We start from the raw sequence: 12,048 nt of genomic DNA, 5'->3' as shown, positions 1-12,048 counted from the left end.
CATTATAACAGTATTAACTTTTCTAATCCATGAACATGGAATATCTTGCCATTTATGTGTGTTTTCATCTATTTCTTTCATTAGTGTTTTATAGTTTTCAGTATATAAGTCTTTCACCTCCTTAGTTAAATTTACATCTAACTATTTTATTTTATCTTTTGTTGCTATTGTAAATGGGATCATTCTTAATTTTCTTTTTGGATAGCTTGTTATTAACATACAGAAATGCTACTAATTTTTATATGTTGATTTTGTATCCTGCAACTTTATGGAATTTATCAGTTCTAAGGGTTTTTGATTTTTAGGGTTTTTTATATATATAAGATCATTTCATCAGCAAATGAAGACAATTTCACTTCTTCCTTTCCTATTAAGATGGCTTTTATTTCTTTCTCTTGAATAATTGCTCTGGCTAGGACTTCGAGAACTACGTTGAAAACGAGTAGTGAAAGTGGGCATCCTTGTTATGTTTCTGATATTTGAAGAAAAGCTTTCAACTTTTCTCCATTGAGTATAATATTAGCTGTGGGCTTGTTGTATATGGATTTTATTGTGTTGAGGTACATTCTCTCATACTTACTCTTTTGAGAGCTGTTCACACCACCCCATCTCATTTTTGTAATTCTTTAGGGATAACGTGCATGCCTCATCTCTGATATACCAAGTATTTACTTAGCACTTGGAGACTCAAAAGACAATCTGATTTTCTCTTTTCTCAGGGCTACTCACTCCTCTCCTTCCCATTAAATATTTTCCATTATCACATGCAAAATCCTCTCTCTTCCCTATCAAGTTCCGCAAATACCCTGCCAGTTACAACAGTTTTGTGGCACCCATGGTACTCTTCTCTCATGGTCAAATCCTTCTTTGTAGGGGAGAGAGGGACTGTCTGGGATTCTGACCCTGGAACATTGAAGGCGGCTTGGAGTTTGAGTCATTGGATTGTGAGGCAGTATTTCCTATGTCTGAGAGGTTTCTTCCTCTGAGAGGAAAGAAGCCTGGTAGCAGCACACCAACAATGGAGACATTTTCTTCTAGTCTATGGAAATGGTTAAGAGGTAGGGAAGGCCCGGGCATGGTGGCTCACGCCTGTAATCTCAATACTTTGGGAGGCTGAGGCAGGTGGATCACCTGAGGTCAGGAGTTCGAAACCAACCTGGCCAACATGGTGAAACCTCGTTTCTACTAAAAAAACAAAAATCAGCCAGGTGTAGAGGCAGGCGCCTGTACTCGGGAGGCTGAGGCAGGAGAACCACTTGAACCCAGGAGGTAGAGGTTGCAGTAGACTCCATCTCAAAAAGAAGAAGAAGAAGAAGAGGTAAGGAAGAGCTTGGGGATTCCCCCTCAAACTACTAGAAGAGGAAATGGAAAACAGAAGGAGAAGTGGAGGGTCAAGGAGCAACCACTCCAACAACTCTCTGGATGGAGGAAGAAGAAGTGGAGAGAAGTTTTCTATGACGGACAATTTCTAGCACTAGGGATAGCCAATTTCGCTGACTGTGGATAGCTGCCTGGGGGGATGGATAAGGGGGGAAGGGGTATAGTCCCTAACTCTTTATTTTCCCAAGCTCACCTGATGAGGTATTACCCAAAGGCTATGCAGCTAAGTCCTTCCTCTAGAACAGTGGCTGCTGAACTTAAAAAAAAAAAAAAAATCCATGCAAACTTTCCTCAATGGAAGTATTACAAGAAACTCAATATGATAAAAAATAAACTATTCTTGTAGAAGCTGGAGGGAGTATCCCATCTCAGCACTTTGCTTAAACCCCAAGGCAATGCCTTGGAGCCTTAAGGGTTCTAGGGAGCCCCTCTGCTCGGGGATTGCAGATGGGCAAAACAATGGGGCAGCATTGGCAGGTGTAATTCCTGGACTTTCATCTCCATTTCAACTAGAATAGCTGGATTTTCACCTAGTTACATATTGGGTTTATGAAAATATTTCCTGGACGGGGAGAGGAATATTTTCCTTAAAAACACATTCCCACACCCCACTCAAAATCCTTTAAAATAGTGTTTATTAGCCGGGTGCGGTGGCTCATGCCTGTAATCCCAGCACTTTGGGAGCCCGAGGCAAGCAGATTGCTTGAGCCCAGGAGTTCAAGTCTCACCTGGGTAACATGGCAAAACGCTGTCTCTACCCAAAATACAAAATTAGCTGGGCATAGTGGTGCACTGGTGCACTTCTGTAGTCCCAGCTACTCAGGAGGCTGAGGTGGGAGGATCACTTGAGCCCGGGGGTGAAGGGGGAGTGGAGACTGCAGTGAGCCGTGATCGCACCTCTGTACTCCAGTGTGGGTGACAGAGCAAGACACTTCTCAATAAATAAATAAAATAAAATAGATAAATAAATAAATAAAATAGTGTTTATCACCTTTTGTGTAGCCTTAAAACCACAAAAGCTGCCATATGCTCCTATATGTAATCATGGCTCACTCTGGCAGAGGTCCTTAAAGTTGGGCTTTCTGCCTCCATTGAGAATCACTAACCTGGGTTTAGCTGAATGATTAGAAAGATAAAACCCAAGCCACCTCATATGAGGATAGTGCAGACTTGCTCCCCTGAAATGCTTTGTTGCAATCAATGACCATGGCCTGTGTCAAAGAGTGTTATAAAGCAGGAATATTCAGAGGGGCTATGGAAAAGATAAGGCTAAAGATGCTGTTCATTATCATCGCACAGTGTTTTCCTGAGAAAAAATGCCTCCCAGTGGTAGGAACAGCAGGGCCATTTCTCTGAGCAGCCCTGTGATTTTACAGTAGACTTTATTGTCGTCTTGGAGTTGCTGCTGGAAAGCAGAAAGCTGCATTTGTAGCCCTCCCATAGCCATGGATAGAACACTAAAGCATAGTTTGCATACTGAGCTTGTTCCTTGCTGCAACTTATTTTCCTACCCTACTTTCTTCTAACCTCATCTTCCTAACTAGTATTTTATCTTGCGACAGTGTGTACCTTTTGTAAGACGTGTGTGAGAGTTTAGTCAAGTGTACAGTCAGAAACAATACAGTCTACACAGGACAGCCCTCACTTCTGATACCACCAAATGCAAGTTCAAGGAGTTCCAAAAACTACCCTCAGTTTTAATAATTTGCTAGAAGGATTCACAGAATACAATGAAAGCTGTTATATTCATGGTTATGTCTTATTGTAGAGGAAGGACACATATTAAAATGAGCCTAGGAAAGAAGTGCACAGAGTCCAGGGAAGTACTAAGTACGTCCTTTCCCATGGGGTTAGGACAAGGTACTCTTCTGGCATCAGTGTGTAACAATACACACACAATATTTCCAACCAGGAAAACTCGCCTAAGCCTCGGAGTTTTTACTAGGACTAAATCACACACTGCCCACGTGGCTGACTGTCAGTCACCGGCCCTTCCAAAGGTCAGGCTGACACCTTTGTTCTCCAGTCCCTCTGGAGGTAGAAATGATAGTGCTTGGCATAAATCCCTCATCATAAATCACACTGTTGAACTGTCTGATGGCCAAGGCCCCTAGACAAACAAAGACACTCTTATCAGGCATGGCATTCTGGGGCCTAGAGATCGGCAGCCCACAGTGGAGGGCAAAGGCCAGACCTCTCTTTGGGAAAGGCTGATTCTTCGCTAGGCAATGAAAATTCATCTTTAGAACAAGGCAACGAGAAGGAAGGAAGTAAGGAACAAACCAACCAATCAAACCGGACTCCTCAATCCTGCCCTGCACTGACAATGACACTGCTGGAGAACAAGGTCCCTCAGGGAGAAGTCCATGGTGAAGGATTCTAGCAGGGACCCTCTGTGCTCATAACCGTTGAGCTGCTTTATAAGCTGGTACCCTGGGTTGGAGAAGGGGGGTTAAGGGTGCCACCCAGCTCTGAGTGAGGTGAGGAGAGGTATCACATAGTGTCCTCTGAGACCAAGGAAGGTACAGAGATGCTCACGCACATCAAGGCTGACTTGGACTCATTCTGTCACCTCATTTTATTGGATAAGATTCCCAGGCATAGAAGGTTAGGACGTGCAGTAGAAAGTGGGAGTCCTGGCAGCTTTGCAGGACCATTTGGTAAGGATGCAGGGTCAGGGTCACAGTTGACACCCAGGCTCTTAGAGCTACTTTTGTGAATCTTCAGGCTGCATCTGGACAAAACAGCTATTGTTTCTCCCCTGGCACTCTGAGGAGTCCTGGGGAACTCAGAGGCCTGTGACTGCCCCCCTGCCCCCACCACCAAAAACAAAAAACAAAAACAAAAAAAACTGGTCTGAAGGCCACGGAGCTCCCTCTGCAGAACAGCATACAGACCCATGTCAATGGCTCACCCCAGCAGCAAACGGGAAGCAGGAGACGTAGACAAGCCTCGGGGGAGGGTGCCCAGAGAGCTTGGAGAGTCATGAGGGCCAAGCTGAGGATTCTGGGCTCCTGTAGGTCTCCCAAGCCCACAAGCACATAAGACTCCAGCTCCTTCCACCTCTCTATTCATGCCCTGTGTGTGCTTCTAGCTCTGGCCCCCGCCTCGCCCCTCACACACACCCTACAGCCTCACTGCAGGAGAGAAGTTGCCTATGTCTTAGGCCAAGAGCTAGAAGGCTCAGTGTTGGTGAGACCACAGGAAACCAGTTCTCTGGAAGGATCCACAACTTCTGTGGTTGTGAAAAGGAGACATATCTCACTGCTTGGGCCCTGTTGCCCTTGTTTTCCTAACGCTTGAGATTCCTCTCCCTTCACACATCTGCCTCCTCCAAGCTCCCCTCACTCCATGCCAGGCTGCTGAGGGTGCAGTGATGACTAAACCATTATCCTAGCCTCCAGGGCTCAGAACCCAGTTAAAAGACAAGATGCACCAACAAGGGAGAGCTTTTGGGCTCACTCCTCTCTCTGGAGATGCTGTTCTCAGTCTTGCAGGATGGGATCCCAGCATCCTGCTCTGACTTCACTGGGAACAAGAGGGAAACAGCTCCACCATGGGGAGCTGAGTGACCCCCAGGACAGATACCCAAGATCTCTCCATTGAGGTAGAACAAGTACAGGATTGGAGGGGAGCCCCTCTGGGCCTCACAGAGGAGCTATACCACATTTTCCACAGCAGGGTCAGCAGGCCCGTGGTGCAGAGTGGAGCACAGGACGGGACACAGGAGCTGGGACACACATGGGATGGGAAGCTCAGCCTGACCACCCAGGACCCTGGCTCCCTGCTCTCCTGGGGACACTTCCCACAACTCCTCTCCTCCCAGGGGGTCCCACTGCATGATGCCCAGACCCCTGGGGGCATCGCCACTCCCTCGCTCATTTACCCTGCACTCTGACTTCCAGCTGGGGGCTCTGCTTCTGGACCTGGCCACCCTCAGGGGCCACCTCACACCAGTAAAGCCCAGAGTCTCCCTCCCTGACTCCTGGGATGCAGAGTTCTGGGTGAGGGCCCCTGACCTACAAGGTGTGGCCATCCTTGTGGAAGGAGAAGAGAAGCCTCAAGGCTGACCTCAGGGGGTGCAGCTTTGCCTGACATCTCAGGGTAACCAGGCTTCCCTCTCAGAGCTCAGGAGAGGGGGCAGCACTCAGTACAGGAGGTTGGAACCGCTCTGGGGAGATGCAGGCCCAGGGCTCAGGAGGGGAGTCCTGGTGGATAAAGCCCCAGGAGGCTGAGGCCTGAGCTTGTACTCATCCCGGGCTGCAGCCTGGGAACCCTGATGGGAGGCAGTTTCATCACCAAGACCTGTCCTCTTGTCCTCACCCACAATCTCAGAACACAGCCAGGCCCTGAACAAGCTCTGAACACAGCCAGACTCCCACACAGCCTGGACTGGTCCAGGCTCTTCCCAGTGCCCCCCTCCCAGGAATCTCCCCCCTCCTTCCCCTGGCTCCATGTGTGCCCCATGGTGGGGAGAGGGGGGTATTGAGACAACATCTTGGGAAACCTCGGGGCCCCACACATTGGCCCAGCATAAGGGGCAGCCAGAGACAGGGGTCCTGTCCAGAGAGCTACTGATCTCTGGAGACAGGACCCCTGAGAGGCACCTCCTGCCCCACAAACTCCCAAGCTGGTGACTTACCTTGGACTTGAACCATGGCAGTCTCTGAAGTTTGTGTGAATGTCTGTGGAATGTACATCACCAGCCCAGTACAGCTGTACTGGCCATGGCTCTGCACTGTTGCTCCTCTCACAGACAGAGTCTGGTTTTCCTTAGAGAAATGAAGGAATTTTCCATCTCTGTAGAACTTCACCTGAGACAGTGGTGTATTCTTCCATCCCTGACATCGCAGAGTCAGGGCATCTCCTTCAAACACAGAGTTTGGCCAGGCTTGGAGGTACAGCCAGGCTGTGAGACAGAGGAACAGGGCAGCCCTGGAGCTGCAGGTCCCATCAGTCACTTCTCTCCCTTTGTCCTCCAGCCTAAGGCCTCTGCTGGGGATGGAGGCCCTTGGATGGTACTGGTGCAGTGTCACTGTCTCCAGTCCTTCATGCTGACCAGAGAAGGGCAGGACCTGGACTTCCTTTCCTCCCTCTCCTCCCTTTCCTTCTCTCCTTCCTCTTCTCTTCCCATCTGCCTCTATCCTTTCCCTTTTCTTCTCCCTTTTTCTCTCTCCCTGATCCTACCATATATTGGGTTTTCTTCCCCATTGATATGTTTGGTTCCAGCTGGAATCATCCCAATTATATAGCTATCTTATTCCTCCCGAACAGATTCCAATTTCTCCACACTTTACATGCTGCCCCAGTCCAGGCTGACCCAATAGTCCCCACCTCCAGTGACAGCTCCAGGTCCGGACCTTTGAGAATCCAGGGATTGAAGGAGCCTGATCTGGCTCGCTCCTACCTTCCTCCTTAAAGGCTCCCGGAGGTCCAGACTCCATCGATGCCCCACACCAATACCGATCCCCAGTAGGGGATTCAGTTTCCACCCCAGCCATGCAGAGGCCCTGTCCTGTCTGTTCTCATCCTGAACTTACGTTCTCTGTCCTGATTGGGCAGGACAAGGGTCTCTCCCCAGGTAAGGAATCTCCCACAGATCAGGTAGCCTCAAGAGCCAACAGCCATCACTGGGAGTCAGGCCTGAGGATCATGATGAAGGATGGCAGAAATGGGGTTCATGGAAGAGTTCCCTTCTCATTCCCATTATGAGCAAGAAGAACACAGATGTAATCAGCCTCTTCCTGGACCATAGGCACCTTCCATCACTCCTGGAACTTATGAGGCTCACAAGGTCCCTGAGCATAGGCCTGGGTGTTCAAACCTGGTTTCTCTATTACCACCAACCACAGAGCACTTGGGTTTCCAAGTGTGGTCTGAACTCCTTCCCCAAGCAGTAACATAGATAACTCCCTGGGAGTCTCAATACTCATATGTATGTCAGAGATTTCATCTCTTTAACAAAGGTACTGATTCAATGGAAGGCAGAGAAGCAGGATTTATTTGTTATTCATTCATTGACTTATTCATTCATCAATCCTTTATTGAGCACCTCTATATGCCAGGCCCTCAGGTATATGCTAGTTCACAGTGTAGAAAGCAAAAAAAAGAGACAAAGTGTGACAAGTGTGACAGAGGGGGCACAGAGAGGAACTGCTTAGTTCTACCTGGGGAGGACACCCAAAGAGGTGAGGTTGCCTTTACCTCATCTTGCAAGATAAGTATTCAGTATAAGGGAGATGTAGGGAGAGGCTGTTTCAAGATGTAGCCACATGAGCGAGGACACAGCTAGGAGTAGTCTGGGAATTGGTGGAATGTGGCATGGCTGGAGAGGCAGGCTGTGAAGAGGGTGTGCTAAGAAATAAGCCCGGGGAGGCAGTAATCAGATGAACTCAAATTACACCAGAGCAGTGGGAAAGGAAAGGAGGGATCTGAAATTGGGAGTAATTGAATAAAACTTGCATTCGAGATCTGATGGCTGCCAAGTAAAGAATGATCAGAACGGGGTGAGAAAAAGACTGAGCCTATTGCAATTGCCTGGGCAAAAGAGAGAGGTGTCAGCTGAAACAATGGCAGTGAGGTGAAAAGGAGGGCATAGATCTGAGTGACACTAAGGAGGTAGAATCTATAAGACTTGATGATACAGACTTGAAGATTTGATGAGAGTGAGGGGCAAAAGAGAAGGAGGAATTCAGGATAATAGGAAATTGAGGACAAGACACTGATCTGTAGGAAAATGTAAGTTAAAATGTGTCCATCTTCAGATGACACGTTCTTGGCATGGCCAGGTGGAGATATCCTTCAGTTAAAGTCTATATGTAACTTCAGGATCAGTTCTGGGCTGGAGATAGAGACTTGGGAGTCATTTACATTTGGTGGTGCTTGAAGCCAGCTGTGTGGATGGAGCACTCCAGAACTCAAGGAAGGAGTACAGATTGTAGTGTGTGTGTGTGTGTGTGTGTGTAAGTTGTTTTTACCCTGTTGCTTTTTATATATAAAGAATATCTATATAATATATATGGCTTAAAATAGCACAAGGGTAAAAACAACTAAGATGGTTATTAATAAGGAATTTGTTAAATAAATTATGGTCCAGCCATATAATGAAATATAACATAGCCATGAGAAAGAACAAGGTAGATCCATAAATACCTATATGGAATGAGGCCAAGATAAAGTGTTAGTGAAAAACACTAAAAGCAACGTGTGAGGCCATGTGTAGAGTGCACCTCCATTTGTATATAAAAAGAAACATGCATACATATTCACACACATATGTATGCTTGCATATGCATATAAAATGTTTAGAATATAAGGGAAGACTGGGTAACCAACTCATGGGCTAGTGTGAGGGAGAAATAATTTTCACAATGTGCTTCTTGGTTCTTTTTTAAAAAACTTAATGCTTTTACTATATTCACATATATGTTTCAATTAAAAAGCTAGATTAAATAAAATATTCCAATCTTCTTTATTTCCCCATATAGCTTTCAATAAACCTCTCTTTCTTGACGCTACCTGAGAATGGATCCATTCCTTGCAACTGAAGATTCTAAGGAACTGGGTTTCTCAGCATACAATGGGAATGGTTGGGAGGAGGTAAAGAGTAGAAGACAGTATCAAAAATCCAGAGCCAAGCACCCATAGTCCTATTTGGATTCCTTGAGCCCAGGAGTTTGAGTCCAACCTGGACAACATATTGAGACCCCCATCTCTCTAAAAAAAGAGAAAGAAAGGAAGAAAGAAAAAAAGATAAAGAGAGAAAGAAAGAAAGAAACAAACAAACAAACAAACAAACAAAGAGAAAGAAAGAAAGAGAAAGAAGGAAAAGAAAAGAAGATTGTAGCTAGGGGAAGAGTAGGTGAAAAGATGAACAACGTGACCAGGAAGATTTCCTAATCTCACCAGAGCCTGGCTCTAGCTTAAGGTAGGTAGATGGACAAGTGTAGCTACCTGGGTCACAGATGCTAAGATGACATCCAGACAGGTCAGGAATTAAGAAGAAAGGCAGATGAGGAAGGATAAACTGTATCTTATAAGACAGATTCCTGGCACTCTTTTCTTTTTTAAGTTTCCTTTTTGCTTTCCCTAGTCCTGCATTTTTGTTGAAGGCAGAAGATTAGAGAGAGACAGAATGGCTGAGTTGATATCCTTGTAGTTACAGTCTGAGTTCCCAGGTAGTACTGGAAGACGTGAGGTTAGCAGATGTAGTCTTTACTTCAGGAGAAAAAGAAGAGTTTTCTGCTAGAAGTTGGTTCTTGTCTCTTTTCTACCCTCCTCCCACACCATCTCCCCAGTTATAGGAAAGATTAGTCATGTCCCTGCAGGATTAGCTCTCTATAGGGCCAGTGACAGCATCCTTCAGCTACTGCTGGTAGGGCTAGAACTTCACTCAGTAGAGAAGCCTGGTGTAAATGGAAGAAAATGACCAAAGAAAAGCGGAATGTGACCAGGCATAGATATTTGCCACCAGGAACTGGGGAGGGAGAGGACCCTGAGTCTTTCTCGCCTAGACCCAGACCACAGCCCTGTGCAGACAGGCACAGAAGCCTGAGCTCAGTAAGATGGAGCCAGCCATCTACACCTCAGCCAGACAGCTGTCCCTTCAGACAGACATTTCCAAACAACCCGAATGATCAGAATGGGACATGAACATAGGCGTACTCATGGAGACATGCAGGAACATGAGATCAAAGGCTCGCCAAACTTTCCATCACAGGGACCTGCCATGGGGAAAAGGGAGAGGGTGAGATTAGATAATAAGGACCTCCTGACAGAAAGAGTGGTTAGAAGTGGGACTGGTACATACAGTAGGATCTGTGGCCTTTCTTCCTCCCTCTTCCTACACAGATTTAAAAACTGCCAGCCCCCACCACTGCCCCACCCCACCAAGTCATAGTTCCTATCAAGTTCCATAGGAACATTTCTGCACTGCATCCTGGCCATCCTGGCTTTAGGGTCTCCACAGAGTGAGCCCATGTCATACCCCTCCCCACTTCAGGAGGAACAAGACAAAAGGGCCAGGTGAGACCTCAGTGACAACCACTTCATCCTCCAAGAAGAAGCAGGCAGGACAAGACTTAGGGGTGGGAGAGGTAGGCAGGGGTGGGGAACTTCATAAAGGAGACCTTGACTTTGGGGTTGTTAGGAAAAGGATGGCTTTAGACAGGACTCCAGATCTGATGAGGTGGGTCTCAGGCACATAGGAAGATTTCCTAATATCTCCAGAACCTGGCTCTACCTTAAGGTAGGTAGATGGACAAATGTAGCCACCTGGGTCACAGATGCTAAGATGGCATCCAGACAGGCCAGCAACTAAGAAGGGAGACAGATGAGGATGCATAAACTGTATCTTATAAGACAGATTCCTGGCACTCTTTTCTTATTTAAATTTCCCTTTTGTTTTCCCTAGTCTTTAATAAAAACTTGACTGAAGGTACCAAGCTGTGCTGAAGTGGAAGCAAAGTTCTCCAAACTCCAGCATGGTAGACATCAGTGGTGGTAACCAAGGACAGACCCCAAGGCAAGGTGAACCTCAAAAATGGAACCTCAAGTCTATGCAGTCCAGCTGCCCTCCCCACCAGAAAGTCCTTGTTCCAACCCAACATCGGTTCCTCTGAGTTTGGTTACTAGAAATGAAGGAAAAATTTCCTTGTAAAAATATAGACAGAGCAGTCCCTGGCTTTCTCCTCTTGCAGGAAGGAGGGATTCTCCCATTCCATACCATCTTTCCCCCACACTGGCCCCAGAAATACTTAATTCGACTATGTGAAAATAAAGATTGTTTTTTGTTTGAGGGCATAGGGATCCATTTATCCTTATTCTTTATGAGGCACTAAATTAGCTTTGTATGTTATTAAATGTGTCTCATCAACGCTGTCGGCATTGTTTCATTTTAACTTCTATTTGGTGATGTTCAGTTTTCTGAATGTGTGGATCACTTAGCATGAGCAGAAAACCCTGCAAAAGTGGTGGAGGTAAGGAAAGGTTGTAATAATGGTTACAAAGCAGGAGGAGCATAAGGCTACCTAGGTGGTACGGTTTGAGTTGTTTTGGGAAAGCCCTTCTTAATCACCTCTCTCTAGGACACCACCCCAACACACATGAAATTCCGCTGATGTCTTTTTGGTTGCCACTATGTTCCCGAAGTTCTTTTAATATGCAAACACTGGTAGGAAAATAAGAAGAAATCACATCATATCTCTGTTTAGAAACTGGTCTAAGATGTTTATAAATGTTCAGAAAAAAATGTAAATCTCCTTGGGTAAGCAGGCTTAGATGAAACTATGAGCTCATGTTGGCAAATGTGCAAGCTTTAGCATTTAAGCCAAGTGCTTTAAATCAATCTGAGCTTCAAAAGGCAATAGTTAAAAGTCAAAGTATGGTAGACAAAAAAATATTTTCTTGACTGGAAGAGATCTTCATGAGACTCTTTACCATGAATGACCTAGAGAAAATAACGTAAGGCAATCTTTTTTTTTTTTTTTTACTTTAATTCAACTCAGCAAAGATGTATTTAATTCTACTATATGTAAGGCACTGTGGTAAGTAAAACTGAAGACACAGAGTTGCATAAAACAGTCTGTCCCCAGACAGTATAGCCATGCAGGACAAAATATGTATGGAGACACAAAGCAAAGTGTCAGGTTGCTGTGAGAGTTCAAAGAA

At 45.9% G+C, this 12,048-nt stretch overlaps 1 pseudogene; it reads right to left on the bottom strand.

Moving 5' to 3' along the window:
• Window positions 1-4,798: 4,798 nt before the first annotated feature.
• LOC129039344 (Fc receptor-like protein 6) lies at window positions 4,799-6,824 on the bottom strand (annotated as a pseudogene).
• Between the last annotated feature and the right edge of the window lie 5,224 nt (window positions 6,825-12,048).

Source organism: Pongo pygmaeus, chromosome 1 (assembly GCF_028885625.2).
Source record: "Pongo pygmaeus isolate AG05252 chromosome 1, NHGRI_mPonPyg2-v2.0_pri, whole genome shotgun sequence".
Lineage (NCBI taxonomy): Eukaryota > Metazoa > Chordata > Mammalia > Primates > Hominidae > Pongo > Pongo pygmaeus.
This window is presented reverse-complemented; position numbering and strand designations above follow the sequence as displayed.